General features: G+C 55.1%; 1 long non-coding RNA gene across 1 annotated transcript; it reads right to left on the minus strand.

Moving 5' to 3' along the window:
* Positions 1 to 6,310: 6,310 nt before the first annotated feature.
* Positions 6,311 to 7,427, minus strand: LOC112949811. Its single transcript, XR_003249886.1, has 2 exons — positions 7,269 to 7,427; positions 6,311 to 6,360 (listed from the first exon to the last, which is right to left on the minus strand). It is a non-coding gene; the product is annotated as an uncharacterized LOC112949811 (long non-coding RNA).
* Between the last annotated feature and the right edge of the window lie 17,284 nt (positions 7,428 to 24,711).

Here is a 24,711-nt window from a genome sequence, read left to right on the forward strand (position 1 = left end):
AAGCGTCAGAGTTAGCAAGGCTGGAGGAAAGGTGGTAGCAAAGTCCTGCTGCAACGAGTCCGCCTGCCGCACTCCTGCTGTGCTGAAATAGTTAATGGCACTAATATTTCCATGGCACTCCGTGGAGATCGGCCCCAGTGGGGCTAGAAAGCACTTTTTGACTTCTTGCTCCCATTGCATGCTGAACCTGAAGAGTTTTTAACAATTCCTGAATGGGGTGGTAAGTTAATGTGCAAATAATCTGCGCTGTAGGAAAGTGTGTGAGTACTTGACAAATCTTTTGGTGACCCTTCTGCATCCTTCCCTGACAAATAGGTGCATTAGTTTGTGCAGCCTCTGCTGCTCTCTTGGGTTTCTTTGTGCTAAATGTTCCAGGAGTTGAGAATATTTTGCCTGTTCTTTTAGATGGCGCATTACCTTGGCTTCCACGGGAAGGTGTTGTGGAGAAATGGGACTCGTAGGAAGTGCAGAACCCCTTTGGGGCAAAAATTCCTCCTTGTGGAGAAAATACCTCCCTGTGTGCTTCTCAGGCCACAAAATTCAGGGAAGTTAGAGGTGGCCACCTAACCTTAGCCGTCATTCACCTGGAATCTGCTCCGTATGCATCGGTTGCAAAGCTCTGTCCCTTCTGAACGTGGCAAGGACACAAAGGGGTGTCTGCATCGCTCACCTGCAGCTGCTCCTTGCACGTGGGTTTGCAGGGTGCAGAGGGAAGGATGTGGGGAGCTCAGCCCCAGGTATCCCCACGGGGCAGTCACAGCCCTACGGCCGCTCCGTGCCCGTTCAGCCGGGCCCTGCCTGCACCTCCGGCACTATTTGTTCTGAAACAAAATTTTGATTTTGTGAGGAATCCACAAAATCCGCTCCACACGAGCCGGCCGCATCCCAGGAATGATTCCTGTTTGTTTGCACTCATTAAAGTTCGCATTAATACCTTCCTGCTTGCGTTGCCCCTTTGCTCCGGGGCGATTTCCAGAGCATTGAGCCCTGGCATGGCCCTGATGTGGGGCGGCCCTGATGTGGGGCTGCCCGTCTCGGTCATCAGCGTGTCCCGCAAAGCTCCGGGCTCACTGCGCCGCGCGGCGCCCGCTCCCATCCTTGCAGCCTCCAAGAGCCCTCGGATTAGCCACAAATGCTCTTACGCCGCCTTGCTCCCCGTTACTCAAGCTGTGCTTTTGCATTTGATRTTTTAAATGCTTTGTAATGTTAACCTCGACATGGGGGTGAAGCCGATGGGGATGTAGCGTCCTGCAGCAGTTCTGGGGCTTTTCCTGTACRGATGCCGCACGCTGCCCTCTCCCGGCGGTCTGCACCTGAGTTTGGCTGGGAAGCGGCTGCTTTGGACAAGCAAAGTTTCCCATCGGATTTTGGCAGTGCAGTCTGGCAGCTCTCTCATCTGAATGGGAGAGATTTGCTCCCATTTGCACCATCTGCACTGGGGCTTCGGGTGGGTGATTTCTGCAGGTGTCACCACAAGGTACTGCTTGGAAAGAGGGGAACTGGGGAGAATCTTCCTGTGTAGAGGCAATAGTTAAGTTGAGCTCAGCACGTGCAAGCCTTGGGTTATTTCTTTGCACCAAACTTGACCATCCTTGAACCGCCTGATCTGTCCGTGTGGGAAGTGGTGTAAGCTTGAATGGAGCGAGGTGGTGGGAGCAGAGGGGCAGTCACTGTTGGGTGCGAGAGGGTTAAGGAGGAGGTACTGGGTGCCATGAGGTCTAGTTACATGAGGAGGGGCAGAGCAGGGGSTTTGGGCTGCTCCTGGGGGCTCGGGGTGCCACAAAAGAGCATTGGGTTCTGCACACGAGGGCTGCGCGGCAGTCACTGCCTGGGAACCTGGGAGAAAACGGAGGGAGAGGAGGGAAAAGCAGTTACCGAACTGGGGGGAATGGGCGAGGAGGGACCCGTCAGGACCTTCCGCCCTCGCAGGGAGAGGCGGTTTCATGGAATCCCTGAGGTTTGGGCGCAGCACCCGCCGCCGTCCCCGCGTCCCGGCGTGTCGGCCCGCGTCCGTGCGCGGCCCCGGGGGCGCCACGAGCCCCCCGCTCCGCAGGGCCGGGCCCTGCTCCGGAGCAGCTCCGCGCGGCCCRCGGAGCGAGCCCGCGTTCCCGGCGCCTCCGCCGCATTCCCGGMGCCTCTGGCAAGGACGGGGAGCGAGTGCCACCTTGTGCGCGGCGGCAGCCTCGCCTCCCGCGCCGAGGAAGACCTCGCCGCCCTTCCTCCCTGCTCCGCATGGGGTGGAGGTCCCCGGCCTCCCTCCCTCTGCAAATCCCTGCGGGTTTCAGCGCGAGGTCGGACAGGGACGTGTTGGGGCTGACCCGCTACAGGGCTGGGGGCCGGAGAATACGGTTTAATGTCCTTTCTGCTGCTTGCTTTGTGATGACAGAGCGAAGAGAGAGCTCTCACCACGGGGAACACAGAACTGCATTGAAGGGAGGAGGAAGAACAGCTTTCATCTACATCCCTATTCAGAGTGGAGTTTGATTTGAGCTGCAGTCTTGCAATTAAATTTGTAGGTGAGTGCCCGGATGGGTCAAGGACACGGAARGGTTCCTTGGTGCTGAGATGACAGAGATGCCATCTGGGGGGCTCTGGCCCTGCTTGGGCACCAAGTTCCCCCCACGGACCCCTCTGTGCCCCCACGCCAGGACAGGGACAGCAGTGCCCTCCTGCGGTCCCCTGCCCCCTGCAGCCACCGCAGTGGCTTTGTCACCCTATTGTCACCCTATTGTCTTCTCTGGWTGCACCCAGCTGGTTTCGCCTTGGGTCTCCCTTTGGAAGGAGGGTGCCGAAGGTTTAAGAAGGCGCCGCCGCCTTGGGCTGGGCTGCAGCTCCCCTGGGGCTGCCTGGGGGGCTGCGAAAGGCGGCRGGCGATGGGGAGCCCTGGGAGCCCCGCAGCGCCAGGGGGATCAACTCGGGACACGGAGCAGCTCTGCGGGAGCGGCGCCTTTGCCTCCGGGTTTGCAAACCCTCCGGGGCCGGGGAGCTCTGCTCCGCATGGGCTGGGCTCCAGGGAAAGGTCCCAGTGTCCTAGAGAGCAGCCTCCGGAGAGAAAGATGGAGCACGGGAGTCTGGGGAGCTCTGAGCCCTAATCTGCCTTTACCAGGGGCCCGTGGTCTTTCCAAAGGCCGGGAAAGAAGCCACGGGAGGGTACAGCCCTATGGGCACCTTTTTACCGGGACACTGTCCCGTACACGGCCAGGGTGCTGCTGGTTTCCTCGTCTCTGTCAGCAGCCGCTCGGGTGGCCRCGGGGCCGGGGAAGCTGCAGGCCGGGCGGCTCTGCCGTCGTTTGAGGGGGTCCCTTTGGGCTGCGGGGGCCAAAGAGCACCCGGAGCCGCCGGGCTCTGCAGGCTCTTATGGACACTCTGTCGTCCCCACCGAGCGCTGACGTCTATAGGGGTTGTTGTGAGGAGACAAGGAGGCGCTTTGGCTTGGGAAGGCACCTGGATGCTGGGAGGCTCTTCCATAGGCACTGCTGGCTGGAAAAATCACTTTTGCTGGCRGCATCCTCTGAGCGAGGCAGGAAGGGCCGCATGGATTGGCACRGCCTCCCCTCTGTGTTCCCTAGGCCGGAATTTCTCATCTTTCCCAGGCTATTCCAGCGCTTCCCTACCCCTTCTGCTGGAAAACTTTCATCCTCATACCCGGTTCCTCCCTGCTGCAACTCGGGCCCGTTGCTACTTACAGGGCTGCGGAAAATGCGCGGCTCCCTCCCCTGTGCGGCAGCCGCTCATGGACCTGACTGTTAATGTCATTTCCCTGACCTCTTTCTTCTCCGTCTCGCAGGCCCACGTCACCATCCAACCCTCCCTCCRGCCTGGGCCCTTCTACAGCTCCGATTTCTCCTTATCCTCTTTGCAACCAGTCCGGGCAGCCCAAACCCGAGGCCTGACTCAGATGCGAGGTAGGAATGCAAAAGAACCGATGAAAAAATAAYCATCATTTATCCTAGAATCAGGGCCGTGTCCCTTGTGGTGCTTCTGGAGCAAATGATGTGTTTTTTAACCCGTCTTTGAGGGCTGCTGTCAGCGTTTGGATGGGACAAGGCACCCACAAGCAAAACCAGTCCCTGGCGATGTGTGCGTTAGGGTGAGCRGTGCTGTGTGTGGCTGCAGCGAGGGAGGTGCTTGGCTGTGGTTTTGGTGGCATTGGGAGGACCATGCAAGGGAAATAAGCCCGGATTTGTGCTCCGTGCCCGCTCCGCTATGGAAGGGCCTGGTCCAGGCACATTGCTGCAAACGGCTCCTTCCTGCTCCGGCATTTCCATCGGGAACCTGCACTCGGCCCTGCTGGGCCCGCGTTGGCACAGGGTGCCCCTGATYCCGGCTAAATCCTCCTCCGGGATGCCGAGGACGCCTGAGGCCGGGGTGCCTCGGTGCTGCCAGTGCTGCTGTGGGGATCCCAGCGAGGGCACCTCGTGCGCTCRGTGTCCCTGGGCAAACCCGGCCGCTCTGTGCCCAGCGGCAACCGCCTCAGGGGATTTGGGATCGGGACCCTTTGCCCGAGGGCTCCTGTCCCTGAGCGACGCCGCGTTGGGGGCGGTTTTGAGGACACACGGACATTTATACCCTGTCATTTGTGGCTTTCCCRCCCCCGCCAGTGTCCCGCTCCAGACACAATCCTGCAGGGCTCCTTGTCACCTTGGGCTGGATGAGAGGATCCGGATTAAACCTCTCCGCCCCTGGTGCTGTCTCACCTCTGGAATTTGTTGCTCTTGGTTAAGGGGAGGGCCCCGTCCTGTCCGCAGCCCCCGTTACCTGCGATCCCGCGGAGCTTCCTCGCACTCTTCGTGGCGCCGGGAGGGAGCGTGGAGCTTTCCCGCTGCAGGGCAGATTCCCAGGGAGAGATTTGCTCCTTGCTGCCCGCTTCCCAAAGCGCTTTAGTGGGATCTGGTTCCCTGCACGTCACTTATCCCCTCGCTCCCCGCTTTGCAAAGACCCGTGGCCTCCTGCGAGGGCAGAAGGGCCCTGGGGCTGGAAATCTGCCTGCGGAGGAGCCGGCACGGGGCGGATGCCCCTTGTCCCAGCAGGGACCGTCGTCACCACAGGGTCCCGACTTATGTCAGGAGAGAGAAAAGGAGGTCAAAACTTGTCCTGCGCCCTTGCAGCGCTCCGTGGACGTGGCAGCCGGCAGCTCTCCAGCACCTCGGGCGGGAGGGGAAAATTCCGGCTTCTCCTAAGGATGCGGCGGCGCCGGAGGCTGCGCAGGACGCAGGAGGATGGACACATAGCCGCGCGGCTCCACGGCCACCGCTGCTCCCCTTTCCTGGTCCCAATCCCCCTGCAACCCTGCCTGGACATGCCCAGGAGCGCCGTGGGGAGCGATCCCGCATTGCGCCCCGCGCCTTTCCGGGCCCCTCGCCCACAGGCAGCGATGCGGCCAGTGCCGCATCCCACATCCCACATCCCGCATCCTGCATCCTGCAGCCAGCACTGCGGGCATGGGGGCGCCTGCGGATTTGCCACCTTGGATGAGGCGGTGCAGCGAGGAGCAGGTCTCCAGAATCGAGCGCATCCCGCCCGGCACCTTTGGGCAGCCGAATAGGGAAATGTCCGCAGGCCGGGGGGCTCCACGGGGCTTTAGGAAGCTGAGACCACCCGGCTTGCAACAGAGGTTTATTGAGACCTAAAGCCTGAGCATGGACCTGGCGCCGACCTCCGAGGGCTTGGAGCCGTCCGGCTCCAAGAGGGAAGCGACCTCCGCGTTCAGCGCCGGGAATGGAGGAGCGGGATAACAAAGGGCGACACTGGGGACAGAGGGACGGGCTGGGATCCGGGACTGCAGCTCCACTGCAGGCGGCCGGCTGGGCTGGGGGCTGCGGGGGACAGCAGTAAAACRGGGAAGAAAAGGGRAAAAAAAAGAAAGGGAAAAGCCCCGCAGCCCCTGGAGAGCAGTGACGCTTATGCAGGGGGGGCCGCGTCCCGAGGGGGTCCCTCGCCCTGGGCGAGGGGGGTCCCTTGCTCTGCACCCGGGYGCCGCTCGCGCCCCCGTCCCTGCTCCGCGGCCCCCCCGGCTCTTCCCGCTTTGTCCCGCCGCTGCTCCTGCCCTTTGTAGCGGCGGGAGCCCCGCAGCGGGGCCCCCCCGCCGCCCCCGGCCCCCACAACGCGCCCCGGCAGCTGCCCCGCTTTGTCCCTGCCATTTGTCAAAGGGCCGAGGATGCTCCGTGGATCGCGCCGTGGCTGTTGTTAAGTGTAATTAGAGGGTTTATGTCCCCGATTTCCATGAGAATGAAGCTGTGAGGCTCCTCTCTTGGCATTCACCGCGTGCCTTAATTGTATGGACATTAAATCAAGGTCCGCTGTGAACACGCAGAGAGGGGCTCGGGCTGCGCCCGCCCCGAGCCGGGCAGCGGAGCGGGGCTTGGGGAGAGAAAGAGAGAAAAAGAGAAAAGGAGAGAAGAGAGAGATGCTGTCAGTGCAGGTCAGCCCGGGGAGGGGAGAGCCGGGGGGCCCCGAGCGGCCGCCGCAGCGCCCTGCCGAGCCACCCGGACGGGGACACGGGGACACGGGGACACGGGGACACAGACACCGCGGTCTCTATCAGTAAAAAAATAAAATCCGCTCCCCCCTCCCAACCCGGAGCCGGGAGCCCCGCGCGCCGCGACCCGAACCCGCAGCCGCGCAACGAGCGCCGGGGGGGCCCGCGCGGGCCGGGCCCCCCCGGGGGCGCCCGGGGCCCGGAGCGAGGGGCGCCCGCAGCGCGGACCCCCCCCCGGCACCAGCGGCTCCGCAGCCCCCTCCCCAGGGAAGCGGCAGCGCTGGGAGCTGCGCGGCGCTTGGGCACCGCCATCGCTCCAAAGAACGGGATATATATATATGTGTATATATATATATACACACACACACTCACATATATATATATTAAAAATGAGAATAATTAAAAAAAATAAAAATCGGGAGGTTTTTCGAAAAGGAGGAGAGCAAGCAAAGCGGTTTCGTTGATCGCCGTCGGCCCGAGAGGCGCTTTGCGCATTTAGGAGGATTTCTTTAGGTAGCGCCGCTGAAAAATCCTCGCCCCCTCCCCTGCCTCCCGTTTTTCTCTTTTTTTTTTTTCCGAAAAAAAAAAATATATATATATATATATATCACGAGCCCATTGAGGTCGCTTGCAAAAAGGGGAGAAAGAAAAACAAGGAATAATAATAATAATAAAAAATCCTGCTGCTGTTCCAAGTTAGCGCTAGCGCCGGCTGGCTCCGCTCCCGCGCCGAGGTCGGCAGCCCGGCTGCGGGCGGCTCCGCGCGGTCCAAGGGAAACAGCCCGTTTACCCATTCCAAGGGAAAGAGCCCTCGGCGGCTCCGGCGGCGCAAACTCCAGTGCAAACGCCCTCCCGTGGCTCAGGATGCTGCGTTTTGTGCAGGCGAGCTGCAGATGAATAAGAAAGGCGCCTAGTCCCTCATTATCTTTGAATTTCAGACTTTTTTTTCCTCTCTCTCTCTCTCTCTTTTTTTTTTCTTTCTCTTTTTTTTTTTTTTTTTTTCCTCCTCTCCTCCCGCGCTGGAACAAAGCGGAGGGAAACGCAGGCTCCTGCTAGGCTGTAAAAGCAGAACTTGGTGCACCACCCATCTTTCTCTTCTCTTCTCCAAAGCTCTTTAAAGGGGTTATGAGGCGTCTCTCTCAATTTATCCCTTTTCTCTTGATCTTCCTAGCAGAGGGGTTTGGGCTCTAGTCCTGGCTGTTTCAGCTGATCTCATCCAGTCTAAGGGATTAGAGCTTCTTCTCCGCATCCCGGCTCTCGGCACATCTGCTGATTGGGTTCAGCACAAGAGGATTACATCGGGACCCAATGACGTCACCGCCAGGACATAAGTTCTCCTCCATTAACCAAATCCTCATCAGCGAGATGTCCTTGAAACTCCGGGAGCAGCATCCCGGGCTGCGGCGCCCGCCCGGGGCCCCCTTCCCGCCGGCCTTTCCTGCCGCAGCTCCGGGCGCTCGGGCTGCTCCTCCGCAGCGCCCGCCTGTCGCCGAGCGCACACCCTATAAATAGGGCCCTGCACCTAAACTGTTAATCCGAGCAGCTTTATATATTCCGTTGCTTTTGCCTTTTTTTTTTTTTTTTCTTCCCCCCCCTCTTTTTTTTTTTTTTTCTTGCTGGGAAGGGAGGGGGTGGAGGGCCGGGGGGAGGGGAAAGCTGCATCCCACAGTTATATTCCCAAGCTCAAAAAGACATCAGCGATAATTTTCTTTAAAGCTGACATGGATGTAATTTTAAAACCGTTTTTTTTTTTTTTTTCACTTGTGTAGGATTTCACCCCCTTGGAGAAGAGACAACATGTCCCGAGTTATATAAAGCAAGAGGTTCCCTTTAAATATATATAATGCGAATTTCGTATTTGGGGGTTTAAAGCCAGATTTCTTCTCTCCCAATACTGCGTGAGCGCAGAGCCGCCGGGATGAAGCTGCTCTCGGCCGCCGGGAACACGGTTTTGCTCCCGAGTGCGGATCCGGGGGGATTGTGAAGCCCAGAGCTCTGCAGAGCGGCCCTAGAGCCGCTGCCACCAACCTGCCCCGGCTCAGGCCGTGGGGCCCTGTCCCCAACGTCCCCAATGTCCCCCCCGGCGGCCGCTGCACGGAGGTGAGAGCCGCCCCTTAGACATTYGTTCCCCCAGTTTCTCAGGGCTGCAGCTCTGGGCAGGGGGGAGGAATTGAACAGGCACCCGGCTCTGTCCAGCGTGGAGGGCGCTTGCTTGGGAGCCCGACGTGCCCTTCGGGATTGGCTTTTTCCGCATCGAGCTGCTTTTTAATTGCTGCCTGGTTATACATCCCTCGCCACCAAAAAAACCATGCACGGAATGAGTGTGCGCACGTACAAAATGAGCTTGCATGCACAAAAAATGCGTGTGCACGTATACAAAATGTGTGCGCACACAGAAAGCGTGGGCACATGTACAAAATGCATGTGCACGTATACAAAACACATGTGGACATGTAGAAAATGTGTGTGCGCGCATAGAGAATGCATGTGCACACGTACAAACTGCATGTATGCATATACAAAATGCATGTGCACATACAAACTGCATGTATGCTTATACAAAATGCATGTGCATGCATACAGAGTGCATGTACGCATGTACAAAATGCATGTGCACATGCGTGAAACACGTGTGCGCGTGTACAAAGTGCGTGTGCACACACTGGTTTTATGCTGGGAAGTGCAAGCTGCACCTTCCTACCCGGCCCTGTTCCCTGCCTGGAGGAACTTGGACGGCCAGCGACACCAGGCGCATTTCCCTGCTCCATGCCGGGTTCCTTCACCTCGGGAAGAGGATGAGGAGGAGGGAGGCAGGATGCAGCAGCCCGGACAGGCAGCCCCCYTCCCTTGCAGGCCACGCGGCTCCGTGGCGGCTTCCCGAGGGGAAAAAATGCCCCAAATAATGTCCTGGGAATCAGGGRCTGCTGGGTGCAGTGACACAGTGACAGTGACAGCGCACCTGGCCCTGTGTCGCACCTGGGCACGGAGCGGGATGGGGCAATTCCCATTCCCGTAGCGAGGGCAACTCCCCCTTTTCCTCCTCTGAAACTTTTCCTTAAAAACCAAGCAAACCGACCAAAATCTGCTTATTTACGGCCTGCTCCGTGTTGACCTATTTACTGCAGCGACTCTCGGCCTCGTATTGATTTTAAAGCAAAGAGCCTAAACAAATTAACGAGCGCCTTCTCTCGAGGGCTTGCAAGGGGGGTCGAGCCGYGCTCCGCTGTCGCCCCCAGCCCCGGGGCTGCCTCGGGCCCGGCTTTTCCCGGCGGGAGATCCCGGGGGTCCCCTGGAGCAGCCCCAGCTCCCGGAGCAGCCCCATTTCCCGGCTCCCGGTTCCGGAGCATCCCGGGCGCTGCTGCTTCGCTGTCCATGGTGTTGAAGGGAGCGGGCAATGGGTGCACGGAGCTAAATTCCGTTTTCTCCTCCCAAACCCGCCGCGTTTCCCTTATCTCCTCAGCAGGGCAGGGGAGCAGCCTCCTGCAGCGGGTCGGGGCTGCCCCGCCGTCCCCACGCTCCATCCCCGTCTCTTCCCCTCTCAATGCCGCTTTACCCAGAGCCTCCCTCTTAGCAGAAAAGCTTTTTTTAAAAAAAAAAAACGTTTTATTTCTTGCATTCCGCGCTAGGCCCGGCCGCCCGCGAGGGCAGCGGGGATGGACGTGGCGTTTAAGCCTCGTGTCAGTGCACGGCGGTGCCGGTGACTTAGTGCTGTCATGTGGCCGCGGGGGCAGCGGCCCCGGCGGGATTTTATTTCTCCTCCAAAACAACCCCCCAGCAGCCCCGTCCCCCTCCAGGTGACCGTTAATCCCCCTCCCCAGCCCCGCAGCTTCCCCCCGGCTCGCAGGCTCTCCAGGCAGGCTGGGGCTTTCGCTGCTATTTTATTAACACTTGCAATGAGACATTTTCTCTTAAGCACGGCCCTTCCTTAATCTCTAATGCAGCATTTCTATATCCCGGAAGAAAATAGTCAGATGATTTGCAAAGGGCCATTTTTTTTCTCTCTCTCTCTCTCTTTTCTTCCCCCTTTTCTTTCGTCTTCTCCCCCTCTTTCGCTCTCTGCCTTTTTAAACCTACCACCTACTGTTCCCCGAACAAAGAAATCCCCGAGACAAGCAACATGCCTCCACTTTCCTGCCATTTCCAAGCGCCGGCTCCGCCATGCAGCGATGACCACATGAGGAAAATACTCAGGACTGAACCCCAAACCACGCGCCGCACAACGACCCTTAGGGACCGTCCGCACCGCCCGGGTCACACGTATTATTTTGGGGAAAATATCCCCCCCTCCTCCTTGCTTGTAAATAAGGAAACTCTTTGTCTGCTTCTCCCGGCCCAGGGCCTGGCTCGGCCGGCGGCTCCCCCAGCTCGGAAGCGGCTCCGCTCCCAAGGAGAAGCCCCGATCTCCCCCCGTGGGGCCCATCCGGCCTTGGGGAAGGGGCTGCAGACACCAGGCCCCGGCAGCTCCACGGAAAGGAGCTGCAGAGCATGGCCTCGGTCAGGGCCACATTTTGCATTTCTCCCCCCTTTGTCTTAGAAAGTAATTCATTTTTTTCTTAGAAAGTAATTACACTTACAAGAGGTTTGGGAATGAGCTTTTCCTACCAAGTCTCCTCTCCCTCTTTTCCTCTCTCTGTCTCCTTTTGGTCTTCTTGGCCGCTGTGATTTTTTTTTTCTTTTCCCCTTGCGGATCTGTAATAAAAAAAAAAAAATTCCCTTTCCCTCCCCCTGGAAATGTGCAGCTCGCGGATCCCGGCGCCTCTTGCGAGGAGGGATCGGCCGCCGCCGCCGGGGCCGGGGGGAAGGAGGAGGGTCCTGCTCCGCACAATCCCATTGAGCCCCGTCCATCCTGCCCGCTCCTCGCGGCAGCAAATCCCCCGCGCCGGGGGGTCCCGGCCCCGCCGCCCCCCCGGCCCCACACGGTGACCCCCGCCCGCCGCCTYGGCCCGGGCTCCGTAACAACAGAACAGTCGGAATTTCGGGAGAAACGGCACAAAAATAACCCCCTTGTGCCGCTCTTTTGCCGCGTCCTGGATTTCCACGGCGGGAAAGGAAGGTTCCCCATCCCAGAGCTAATGAGCTGCTCCAGGCCTCTGCACTGCGGAACGGCTCCGTTTTCCCCCTTCCATGGAGATGTTTATTGGGGTGGATCAATCGCTAGGATGGTTCCCAACCTATATATATTTTTTTCTTTTTTTCCCCCTTTTTGTTTCCCCTGGAGTCCTCTCAAGGTCTCCTCCTCACCCCCAGGAGCTGGGCAGGAGGAGGGGGCCGAGAATGGGATGGGGCTGRGACGGGGACCGGGATGGGCGTGAGGACAAGGATCCAGACAGGGATGAGGATGGCAAAAGTGACAGAGAGAGCAATGGGGATGGGGAAGGAGCTGGAGCAGCGGGCGGCATTTCGGGAGGCCGCCGCTTTCCCGGCACCCGCGGGAGGGAGAAGCCGGGTCCTAGAGGCAGCCGGTGGCTACTGCACGTGTTTGCAGCACAACTAAAAGCGGGAGCCCCCCTCGCGCACACAGCCGAGCGTCGCCCCTCGGCAGCCCCCCGGGGCCGGGCGGGAAGGCGCCTTCTCCCCAGCCCGCTCCTTCCCGCGCCGCTGAGGTGGGAATCGGGCCGGGCTTAACCGGCCTCTCCGCTAAATCGCACCGAGTCCGAGCACGGCTCTTTATAAAACATCCCGCAGCCCAGGAGGACGGCATCCCCCGGACGGATCCGCGCGGAGCCTTGTCAGGCCCCCCTCCGCAGTGCATAAATCCCCGGGTCCAGCATCCCGGGATGGCTCCCGCTGGATACGGACGCATCCCGACTCAAGCCTCCCTTCTGCCTCCCTCCCTGCCAAAACAGGGCCCCTCGGACACACAAAACGCCGCTGCCGGGGCCCCCGGCCCCCTCCTCCCTCTTTGCGACCCATTAAACGCCCTCTATACATCCCCCCTGCGCCTTGTCAAGGCCACTTGCTCCGTGGCCGCTGCTTTCCCAGGCAAATCACAGCGATTTGGGAGCTGATGTTGAAGGTCCGCGTGGGCTCAGCGGGGGTCCCGCCGGGCAGCCCAGGCTCCGCCAGGCACATTATTATTATTATTTTTTAAAGCCCTGTTGCTCTTTGAGCGGCTCCGGATCCGCCGGCTGTGGGGGATAACAGTGGGAACGCAGGGATGGGGGTCCCGGTGYGGCAGCCTGGCTCCCGCTGTGGATGCCGCTCGTGGGGATGTGGCTCCTTCCCCCTCAGCTCGCTCCAAGCTCCCAAGGGAAGCGGCTTTGGGAAAGAGCAGTGTGCCCCTGTGGAAACCGTGCACGCACCTACCAGGGCCCTGCTCCTGCACCTCCCCTTGGAGAGGCCGTGCTGGCCTGCGGGAAGCCAAGGAGCCCCTTCCTGGAGCATCCTGCATCCGCATCCCTCATCCATGGGCCTGCGCGCCCAGAGCGAGCGCAGCCTCCCCGCACAGCTGCACCTCGGAGGGCCGGCGCGGTCCTTGGAAGTGCACATTGGAAATAAAACACCCCCCATTCCTGCTCCTCCACTCTTTGGCTCTTCTTTCCCCCCCACTTTTTGCTTTTTCCCTCCCCACTTTTTGCTTTTTCCCCCCCACTTTTTGCTTTTCCCCCCCCCACTTTTTGCCTTTCCCCCAACTTTTTGCTTTCCCCCCCCTCTTCCTCACTCCCCCTTCCTCCGCTTTAGCATTCTTAATTAAATTACGAGCCTCAATAATGTTTTCCTAATGGCAGCCCCCCGCTTCCTTGCGGAGGAGCTTGTGGCAAGGCAGGATTTTGCCGAGAGGCGCTTTGCGAGCGGGGCCCGGGGCACCCTGGGCGCCGGCGGGTGTGAATAGGGCGAGCGGCCCCTCCACAAAAGGCGGCTTGTCAAGGGAGGACGAGCCGGAGGGGGCCCGCCGAGCCCTGTCCTTCACAATAACGGCGCGGGGCCATGATTTGAATGCAGGGGGCCCTACTTTCAACTCCGGACAAAACCCACATGGTAATAAGGGTTGAATCCCTCGCCGGTCAAAGCCCTGGGCAGCCACCGGCCTCTTTCGCTGCCCCCACCCCCCTGCAGACCCCCGCCCGGGGGGACCCTCCTCCTCTTTAACTTTATTTCCTTGATTAGCTCGGGAAAGAGGGGAAAAATTAATAATAACCCCAGGCCGGCTGGACTTGGGGGAAGTTTTTCCAGGGCCGTTTGCAGGCGAGCTCTCCTCGGGCGCCGGTGCATGGCGAGCAGGTAAGCGCGGCGCGGGGGGCTGCGCGGGGGCTTCTCCCCTCCGCGGGCTGCAGCATCTCGGAGGGACCCCCCGTTTGCCAGCGCTGGCGGGGGCAGCCCCGTCTTGGAGGCGGTTAAAAACCCTGGTGTTTCGGGGGGCGATGGTGACAGCGGGCCGTTTGAGCCCCGCTCGCCGCTTSTTTAGTCTCAGGTTGTCGCACGGATCTGGCAAAGCGGCTGCGGGCCTGGGATGGGGGAAAAAAAAAGGGGGCTGTGGCTGCAGAGCTATATCAGCCTGATATACTCCTAATGCACAGAAATACACCTTATGCACAGATATATACCCAATGCACTGATATACAGCTAATGCACAGCTATACAGCCAATGCACACGCCGCTGGGGCGGGTGTTTCTGCAGGGAGGCTGTGCACAGCGGTGCGGGCTGTGCCCTCGCCGGCGCTTGCGCGGCTTCCCTGGCCCCCRCGCGCCCTTCGCGGGGCTCTTCGGCACCCAAACGTGTCCCCAAACGTGTCCCCAGGGGCCCAGCGCGCACTCCTTTGCCTTAAGGAAGGGGGAAAATATGTATTGTCATCATGGCATCCGCATCCTGCCTTAAAAATAACCGCTTCCCAGCCCCTTTCCTTGCAGGGTGGCGGCGGGGGGGAAATGTTTCTCTCCCCTTTCCCTTTATTTATCCAAAGTGCTTGGAGAGGGAAGGATCTCCCTTCTCCTGCGCCCCRCTCCTGCAGTTTGCACCTCTCCTTAGATGCCTGCCCTAAAAACCAGGAGSTCCCCGTGGAGCAAGGAGCCCCTTTGCACCAGGGGACTTGCWCCCAGTTACAGCACCCTGTGACCAAGCGGGGACCAGGGGGCYGCCCCAAAACATTTGCAGCCTCCTGGGCAAGGAGCAAGGGCAAATCCCTGGAAATGACCCCCGCTCCCCGCCATAGTCCCCTTTGCCTCTAATTCCTCTGTGCCAAGCACGACAATTTATAGTATGAAGATACCCGGAATTCATCAGGAGAGGGGGGACTCCTGCATCTCTTCTGTATTTTTCTAATCAGGTTTTAGGGATGGGGGAATGAAAATATGCATACGTTTAGTACGTATACGTTTAGTATGCATTGAACTTACACTGCAGTGAGGCTGTTCTGGGCTCTCTGGAGCCACCGGCCCTGCCTGCTGTGTAGCCCAGGCGGGGGGTTYTGTGCTAGGTTGGCTGCAGTAGTTTCACGTGTGTTTGCAAACACCGCCGGTGCTGCCGATGGGCGATTGCTGGGAAGGGGCTCTGAGGTGGTGAGGGAGGGTCGTCCGTGCTGCTCTGCCCACGAAATGCGCTGATATCCTCAATTAATGCTGGGATTTAACACGCAGGGACGACATACAGCAACGCTCTCATAGCGGGGTTCGTACAGTGGGAAAYGCAGACTCGAGTATTCCTGGTGCGGGCAAAGCCAGGACATGTTTAGCCACGGCGGGTGCAAAATAAAGAGGAAATCTGATAATGCAATAGCAAAATTGCTAATAGAGGCATGAAAGCACCCCGACACTTTGAGGCAATTTTATTTTCGTCAGCCTTTTTAAAGAGCACAACGTTTATATATATATATATACACATATATATTTTAAAGGGAGCACCTTCCTCTGCAGCCCTGGCCCCCAAAGGCAGGGACAGGGACCTCGGCCTGCCTGTCCCTGCTCTGTCCTTTCTTTGTGCTGCCTCTCCTGGGTGTCCCACCCTGCGTATCCCTGCCCTGTCCCTCCTTGTCCTACCTATCCCTGTCCCTGTCGGGGCTGCTCCTTGTCCTGCCTGTCCCCCTGACCGGTCTGTCCTCACTTTGCTGGTATTTGTCCTCCCTGTCCTTCTCCCTGTCCTGCTGGCTTGTGCCACCTTCCCACTGGCAAAACTGCCCATTTCAAGATTTTCCTTCTCCCCACCACCTATAAACAGACACTAGGATGTTTGCATCCAGATTTATTGCTTCCTGCAAGTGAGCACCAAGTGCCAAATGGCCCGGGTGTCCCCAGATGGGCAGCTCACCAACACGGTGACCTGCTCCAACCTGCTCCAAGCTCCCTTGGAAGCCGCTTCTCCTCCATCCTTCCCTGAATCATGACACGAGACCCCGCGCAGAGCGGGGACCCCGYGCGTTGTCCCCACGAGCCTCCGTGCAGCGAGCGAAGCCGCGAGGGATGAGCTTCATGCAACGAGCCCGTCGCAATTAGACACACGCGGTGGATTGTTTTCCCCCTTCTGCCTTTGATCTTTGGGAACRAGGCAGCTTTATGAACACAGTTCCTCTACGTGCAGCCATTTTGCGTTTTCTTGTACAATTAATGTACAGTGCTGATCCATTCCTTTTCTTCCCCTTTTTATTTGCCGCATTTCTTTCCAAGCAATGAGCACAATCCATCCCTCCCCGTCCCCACAATGTTTATTTCTTCTTTCTTCTTCCGTCATCATCAACACACTAAAATATATATCTAACAAAAAGTATTTTGCTGGTCAGTTTTGAGGAGATTATGGTGCAATTTGAGGTATAATGCCCTCAACCTACTACTGAAGATCTGTTCCTGTTATTAAYGTGTAAAGCCAGCAAAAACTTACACACAGAAACGAGTGCTTCATGCTAATTATTTAGCAAAGATTTTTATCGGCAATGCAGCAAATCTCTGGAGTTTCTGCATTTGTTTTGCACTTAAAAGAACTCGGCGTAAATGTAAGCAGCACATTAAAGCGCATCCGTTCATTAGAGGATGAGGAGCCGGGATGAAGGCTGCCGCACGCGTCCCCGTGCCACGCGCCGGGTGACCTTGGAGCTGGGCAGTTCATTCCCGCAGGGTTCTGCCTTTGGGTTTATTAGTGCTCTTGCCGGGATTATGATTATGCTTATTATTGTTATTATTGTTTTAGAGGGATGCCTCTTTGCCCCCTTCGCTCCGCAGGGCACAGGGTGCTGAGCTGATAAATGACAGCGCCGGGCACGGGGAGCAGGGCGGCTGTCCGGCTCGGCAGAGAGGCAGGCACAACATGTAATTTCCCCTTCAGCTTCTCCCCTCACTGCTTTGCTGCCGTTGGGGTTGTTTTTCCTGCTGTCTGCCCTCCTTTTACCTCCCCGCTTCCAGTCTTTACTTAAAATCCCGGCCTTTCCCCATGGGGAATCCCTGGGGCTGATGCTGCTCTGCTCCCAGCGAGGGGAGAAGACTGGGGCTGCCGGCCCTGGGAGACAGTGGAGGGGAATCTGGGGGAGTTTCTGTCCAAGTTGCTCTTTTGTTGTGTAAAATTTAAACTGCTGCTGCCCCTTGCCCTGCTGGGATTCTCCCAGCCTTCCCTCCCATCCATTCTCCTTTTTTTTTTCCAGGAAGGAGGAGCAGAGAGCTTGTCCTTTTCCATCCTTTTTCCTTCTCTTTTTCTCCTGTTTCTCCTTCTCTCCAGCAGTCCAAGCCCTCTCTGTGCAGCTCCGTTGGCTGAACTCACTCTTCCCGGTGGTCATGGAGAGGGAAATGTAGCCCGGGACCATCAAACCCATCAGCTGGGCTATCTCTAGAGCTCCGTCCTCGGTATGACAGGCGAGAGAGGCGGCACGGAGGCAATTCCCTATTTCCCTACTGGGGATGAGCTGGGAATGGCCACTCCATGTGACAGGGCCTGTTCCATGTGGTCTGTGCGTGTACAGCAGCGGCAGAGGACATTGACCACACTGTTGTTTCCCCAACAACAGTCCCACTTTTGGACTCCTTTTGTTGCTGCTCCTTCATCTTTACCGAGGACTTTTCCTTTAATTTTTTTTTTCCTGTTTATGCATCTATCTGATTTGCTCTTCAGGGCTTATGGTTTTAGAGATATGTCATAATGGAATAGTAATTAAATATTAGGGAATTCCTTCCATTTGAGGGTCTCAGAACGCCCCAACTGGCAGAAATATACTTTCAGTGTGAAGAACTATATATATGCATAGCTAGGCACAAAATGTTAAGTTTAGCTGTCCATAAACATAAATACGTGCATTTTTTATCCAGCCAGATCCTCCACAGTCCCACAGAGCAAGTGCCACAGGGCTCTGCTCCTCCTTGCTCGCTGCAGCACACGGTTGCTAATTCACCACGTGCCCTTTGCAGAAGAAAAGCTGCAGATTACGAGAAGTGGAGTTGTGGATTGAAGATTATTGTGTTTCGAAAAAATCTAACTTCAAATTGCTTAAGCGTGGAGCAGGAGGGAGGCTTTGGGGGAGGCTGTGGCAATAGCTGGGTTGTGCAGGGCTTGGGCCACCGAGCRCAAGGAACGAAGCAGTTCTGGGGCAGAGCGATTCGGGCTCTATTGAGTGACATCTATTCATGTCCGTGAACTTCTCTCAACATTCGTGAGCCAAAAGCTGTTGTCTCAGGCAAGTTCTGCAATGTGTGTTCCGCCGTTATAGAAGACAAAATATATTCTTGCTAAAAATACCCGCCTTACCGGGGGAATAAAGGCTAACATTATCTCTCGAATTGCCTGCTCTTACAGACAGCAGTCTCTCTCTATACCCTTCTCCGAAATGGCAAAAGTTTCCTTTTTTGACCCAGCTCTACCAGCAGTTTGGCAAAAGTAGTCTGCACGCAGGGAATTTTAAGAAGAAAATAGGATTTGAGTGCTGCTTTCCTCAAAAAAAAAGGAGGAGGCTCCGGGACTGTGCCTAAGGTCTGATAGATCTGGCTGCCGTAGCCAGTGCTCTGCATCCTGCCTGCCCACGCTGCCCTTCTCAGGCAAAAGGCACGTGGGTTTAGTTTTTAGCCTCTTCATTTTGCTCCAAGTTAGTGACACGAATTCCTTCCCTCTTACAMGTCAGTTTTCGCCCAGCAGAAAGARCTTTATCGAAGCCTGAAGATGACATTGTGAGGAGCATCCTGATATCTGCACAGGAAACAAAGGGTAAAATGCCTATTATTTATGCTTTTAGTAGCTTCTTTTATACTGGTGATATAAAGCCCTAAAGGGTTAAGAAATAGTTAACTGACTGAAGTCAAAATAAAAGGKAAAGGAAGAAAAAAGTTCATTGGCAAAATGGCGAATTTTATTTTTTCTCTTCTCTCAATTTCCCTTCTCTGTTTCCATGACAAACTTGGTCTGAATTTGRCCACAGATTGAGGTTTAGTAAAACTGGACTAAAACCCTACAGAAACGGTCCATGGAGTTGTACTAATGGAAACAGAGTAGGCACCTTTTTGTCAACAGCACCTTTCTTTTTTATAGAAGGGCAGTATTATGTTATTGTGCACAATAGGAACAGACTTAATTTCTATACCTGACTATGCAAACTTTGGTTTCAGTGAGATGTTCTGTAGCAATCTGAGAATCAGTATTAGGAAAATGAGAAAAAAATGTTCATAGCTTAGAACGTATTTATTGGTATGTAATCTGATGATACAGCCACAAGGTCATAAATGCTTGGAATATTAAAATAAATAGCGGCGCTCACGAGTTAATGAAAAGCTAGTTAGACCCATCAACATCTAAAAACCTCATGTATGAACAAACATGCAGCTTGCAGTTCAAGTAATGAGTGCTGTTTACAGCCTTAACTGGTTTTAGGGCCAGTTCCCATTGGACTGGCCAGTAAACAAGTGACTCAGATGGTCACGGAACTGGCTGGATCTCCAAGTCATGCACATGAGTGTCCAACAACAGGCGACCTGGCTGATGCCCGAGCATCCATGGAGCTGTGGAGGTGCCACGCGCTCATATGGATGCTATGAGGCTGTGTACGTATAGCTYGACTTCCAATGCATAGTCTAACTATATGGGCTGCAGGCAAGGAAACGACTCCATTTGAATCCAAATGAATCCAGCAGCAACCCTGAAGTCAGAAGCTCCAAGCCTCATCTGAGCAGCTAGTGCACAGGGTTGACCTAGGGGCTGAGGTTCCTGCAAGGGATGTGACCAAGTCCCTGGGCACAAACGCTTGCAAGGCAGGTAGTGTCTCTAGCCCCTTCTCTTCTTTTCTGGTCACCTCCCTCTGCCCACATGTTCTCCAATASCTTGGACCCAGGCCCACTTTTCACATGATCAGGGTCTTGTCCACCTTCTGCATCAACTTGGGAGTGATCTGTGACTTGTAGTCATTGCTGAAACACCCTCCCCGAGTGCATGTGGCGGGGAGAGTAGGGCTGTAGGTTGTATTTTAAACACTAAAAACATATTCTAGGGGCTCTGCTGCTGTCTGTTCTCCAGTTCTTGAGAAAAACTCGTCGAAGGAGAGATTTTGGTAGAAGCCCAAAACTGACATTCGCCTGCCTTTTCCAGGTAATGCATATGCATACATGCAAAACTCAGGCATGGGTTGTTTCTGCCTTGGGATTAAGAGCTGTGGCATGAACAGAAATAGAAGCCCATCTTTGCAAAAATTGCCTTTAAAAATTCCATATGCCAGTTGCAAACTCTGCAGAGATGTAGACTTGAGTAGTGGTAAGTGGATGAGGCTGCAAGCCAGGAATACAAGTCCCCAGCTTCATTTTCTGGCAGATTTGGGCTTGGTTTTGGGTCCTTCCTCCTTCCCCAGGCTGGTGTCCCTCCTGGGGCTGTGGAAAGCAGGGCTTGTTCTTCTGAAGTCGTTTCTGTCTCACATTATTGCTCAATGGTGACATTTTATTCAGTGTTCAGGAGACTGACCCCATGTTTGTCCAAGTACCCTAATTTCCTCTGAACAGCTCGTTATATTTGGCAGGAGGGAAAGAAATAGAGGAATCGTCCTTGAAAGCCCAGTTGGGCAATGACAGCCCAACTGCACTAGGAGCTATGTCAGAAGGTGATGCATGGTATCATTCTTGAAATACAGAAAAAAAAAATCAGATAATTTTGGAAGAGAAGTAAAAGTACCCTAAAAACCTCTGCAAAAAGCAAAAACGTAGCGCTGTTTTTTGTTGTTATGAAAACAGCAGGCCAAGCTCTGGCTGTTCTCGATCCCGCCCTGAGCGATTTCCGGGCAGCACGAATCTTTTCTGCTCTTAAGATAAATGAGAGAACTCCCCAGTACCGAGGTCTTGTGCATTTGCAGGGAAACAGCACCGGGAAATGATCCGGGCTCCAATCTGTATTCCCGGAATTTTCCTCCAGTGAAAGAATGACGAGTTACCCTTCTTGCTTGTGGCTGGCAGCAAGGGTCCGGTCCTGCCGCTTGGAAAAGCTGCTTTGAATGGAAAAGGGGACACAAAAAAGCTGCCACCTTGCTCCCCATGCCAGGGCATCCTCCCCAAGGTCCATTCCCTGCGCTGAAGCCCCCGGGGCTCTGCAGGGACCGGGGGTGCTCCCCGGCTGCCTCCAGCACCTCTTTGTCTCGCACAAAACCTGAACCCTCCCGTGGGCAGCTCTGCACTATGGAGGGTTTCCAGCAGCTCAAAGATTCCCGATTTTCATGTCTGAAGCGACTGAAAAAAAAAGCAAATATACAAACGAGCTGTAYGAACCTTGTAGGTGAAATATTGGAATAATCAGAGAGCGAGGAGATAAAAATTTGTCATTGGCAGATAAGAATTATTGCACTAGTTTTCTCTTACGCTCCCCGCAGTGTCTTTGCAGGATTTGGGARGGTTCATTTTCCTCTTTTGAGGCATCTGGCACTGAGAGAATTCCTCTGGGTTGTCAGAAGGTCTGGGGATTGCTATTTCCTTTCAAAGATCCTCCTGGAGCTGTCAGGACTTTGCACATTGATTTTCCTAGCCCATCATTAGCGTATTTGATTTAGTTTTGTGCCAATGAAAAGTAAAGCATCTCCTGCTTATTTCTAGCGAAATTTCTCAAACCTGCTTTTGTAGCTGCTGTATTTCTGTTTTGGAAAAAAAATCAGCTTTTAATCTGAGGAAATATTGGAAAGTGGGACGTTTGCAGCGTGGAAACTTGCATTGTCTTTAGACACGTGTTTGCATGATGCGGAGCTGCACAAGTTTTATATTTCCCCAACTTCCATGAGGTTTAAAGTTAATCAAAAGAAATGGCATTAGGGAAGAGTTAAGTGCAARATGCTCTTTGTAGAAAGTCTGTAATCAGCTCTGTCTTCTTGGAGAGATCTTCGCTTGCCGAGATCTGGGTTGGAGCCTCCCTCTCCTGCGATTAACTGGGGCACTGCTGCTTGTCTCAGCACAGATACGAGACAGAGCCTTTTTGCTGCTCTTTTGAAGGCATTTTGGGAGAGGAGTTCCCTAGCCAAATTCCTAACAGATTGCCAATATACAAAGCCTTGTAGTCCTGTGAAAATTAAAATCAGTGGTGGCAGCCAGGCGAGAGTGCACATCCCGACCCTCTTTGAGCAAGGATGGGCAAGCGGTGCAAAATGTGACTGCGTGTGAGTTGAGTGTGAGGTTTTGCTCTTTTCTTTTGCCCTATATTACTGTTTTCTGACTCGAAATGCAAGAATGTCTTGAAGGTGTCGTGCAAGCCCACGCTGTGCAGCAGAAGGTGGCCGCTTCCTTCGGGGAGGTAAAGCAGCGAGCAGAAAACAGAGGCTACGGAGGTTTTATAGCAGCAGAGCACAAAGGGAAAACAGCATTTACAGAGGTTTTCACCTCTCTCCTTCCTTGTGTGGAGTGATTTCTGGTTTCTTGTAAGTGCTGAAGAAAATAACTTTTTTTTTTTTTTTTTTTTTTATCCCCCTCAAACTAAAAATAAGCAGAAATAGGACAGACTTGAGCTGAGAAAACAACACTGGAAAACTCTGCTGGACTTGCCCATTCTCTCTCCTGTCGTTATTCTGCATAAGATCCATTTTTCTCAGTGAAATCATCTCTTGAAGAGAACTTCCCTTGATTTCAATGGGAACAAACTAAACCATGTTATATTTAATTCCCTACCAAAGGATGTAAATCTGTCTTAATATTTTGTTTTAGGTTGTTATATTAATGAAATCCTGYGCTGTGCTATCACACAGTTGCATGGCACGCTGGCCGTGTGCTTTGGGCCACGGTGCTGCACATACGGGCGCTCCTGCTCTGTGTGCAAGTAAATGTGATTGCGTGCAACGTATTCCTCCAAATCTGCTTGGAAGAGGCCACATTCTCCATTCTTCAAGGAAAAGGAACCCTGGGACAACAAAGGAGCAAGCACATTTCTGCAAATGTGCAACCGAATTCTCTGGAATAACGCAGATGAGGAGCAAATGTTGCTGGGTCTGGCGCAGCCAGGCAGGTGCTGCAGCAAAGTGTGCGGGATGCTGCTATAGCCAGAAAGGGACCAGGTTAGTGACCTAAATTTGGAATAACCACAAACATGATGCACCACATCTTGCACCACAAACATGATCCTGCAGTGATGCCCCTTTCTGCCCAACTTCCCTGGGCGAGAGGACGTTCGGGATGTTCTTCTGATGCAATATTAGGGCTAGAGGCTGGACGGGGTGGAGGAGCGTCGATTCTGCGTCTCATTGGGATGTGCTCGTTGGACACACATGCCTGCCAGGGAGGGAAAGCAAATACAAACCCCATGCCAACGTGAAGCTTAATCTCGCTATTATTTTGAGACAGGGTCCGTTGAACCTCTCACGGTTTCGGCATGTCTCTAGGCTTGGAAACCTTCTTTTTCTCAACCTGGCTAATCCTGCTGGGATTGCTCTCGGCTTTCCCCCCTGCTCTTCCCTGTTCCAGGCAGCCTCGGAGCGTCTCCAGAGCCGAGACCGCTCCGGATCTGGCTCCTTTGCTGAGTCAGGCTCTGCTGCGCTCCCCAGGAGCCCGTGGTGCATCTGCTTGGGGGAAAAAAAGGAGAAATAAGTGCATTTTAGCTCCTGAATGCATGAGGTCACCCTGCAGCGTGCATTGTGCACGGGGCTGCTCCGCTGGCCGAGGTCACTCCAGGAACGGGCTCGTTTGGAGCCTTTCTTCTCCTAGAGCCGCTTTAACCCTTTCAGCTCGCTGACAGCTGAATAAATGGGCAAATGAAGCAGGGCTTAATCTAGTGTCCAGCCCTCATGCCCCCCCACTGGCTCCATGTTAAAGAACTTAAGGAACTAATTGCTTCTGCAGCGCTACTGCTGCCGTGCGCCGCTGAAAGCCTCCTGCGGCTCTGCCTGCTCTCCCCGCTGCAAGCGCCGGCTTATTTTGTTAGAATTTGTTGTTTTTCCATATTAAAACAGCCAGATTGGAGGAAAAGAGGGGGAAAAAATGGAAAAAGAGAGACTCATTAAAAGTGCATCATGTCACCCGGSTGAACTTTGCGTCCCTCCGCTTCCCGCTTCCATCAGCGGCTCRGGGATGATTCCATGTGAAAGCTCTTCCGAATGGGTGGCCTCCCGCTCCGGCTAACGCTGGAGAGCCCCATTCCATGCCGGCAACATYGTCACCCAATGATGAAATGAAGGGAGCAGGGTGGGAATTGGAGGGCTCCCCCCCGGCCCTGCATCCCTGCAGAGCATCCTTCCCGCTTCCAGCTCGGAGCCACCGCGCTCACTCCCATCCCTGCCCCTTCCACGAGGACTCCTGGCCRGGGCCGTTGCACCCTCGGCTTCGCTCGGCCAGAAAATTCGGAATTGGGGCTGGGAGAAAAGGTCACCTTGGAGGAGCAGGGAGAGGGAGTTGAAAGGAAAAGGGCTGGGAGAGCGGGAGAGGGAGGAGGTGGGGAAGGGAAGGGGGAAGGGGACGGAGGATTTCCAAGCAGGCCTGACCCAGGAGGATAAAATATCCTGTTTTCATTGGTTCAAATGAACCATTAGGGAGAGAGTAATTTGTTGACCTTTTTGCTGCCTTATCATGAGATGAACAGCCTTAATATGGGCTTCACGTTTGCCTTAACCCCACCGTAAATCAGAGAGGAATCGATTTTTTTCTTTCCTTTTTTTCTTTTTCTTTTTTTTTTTTCCAAGCAGGAAAACAGCTTGTATTTTGAGATGATGTAGCACAGGAAGCCCAGGTAGGTACGTGCATCAGTTAGGCTCTGCAGATGGCATCCACTGCCTTCCTTATTTGTTTTTGTTCCCTTCTGGATGAGCGAGTGGGAATGGAGGCTCCGCGGAGGCTCCGTTTCCTTAGGGAATTCAAACTGGAGGCCAGTGATTTTCCTCTCGTTTCTCTCAGTC

Source organism: Nothoprocta perdicaria, unplaced genomic scaffold (assembly GCF_003342845.1).
Source record: "Nothoprocta perdicaria isolate Ctin4 unplaced genomic scaffold, notPer1 scaffold_3, whole genome shotgun sequence".
Lineage (NCBI taxonomy): Eukaryota > Metazoa > Chordata > Aves > Tinamiformes > Tinamidae > Nothoprocta > Nothoprocta perdicaria.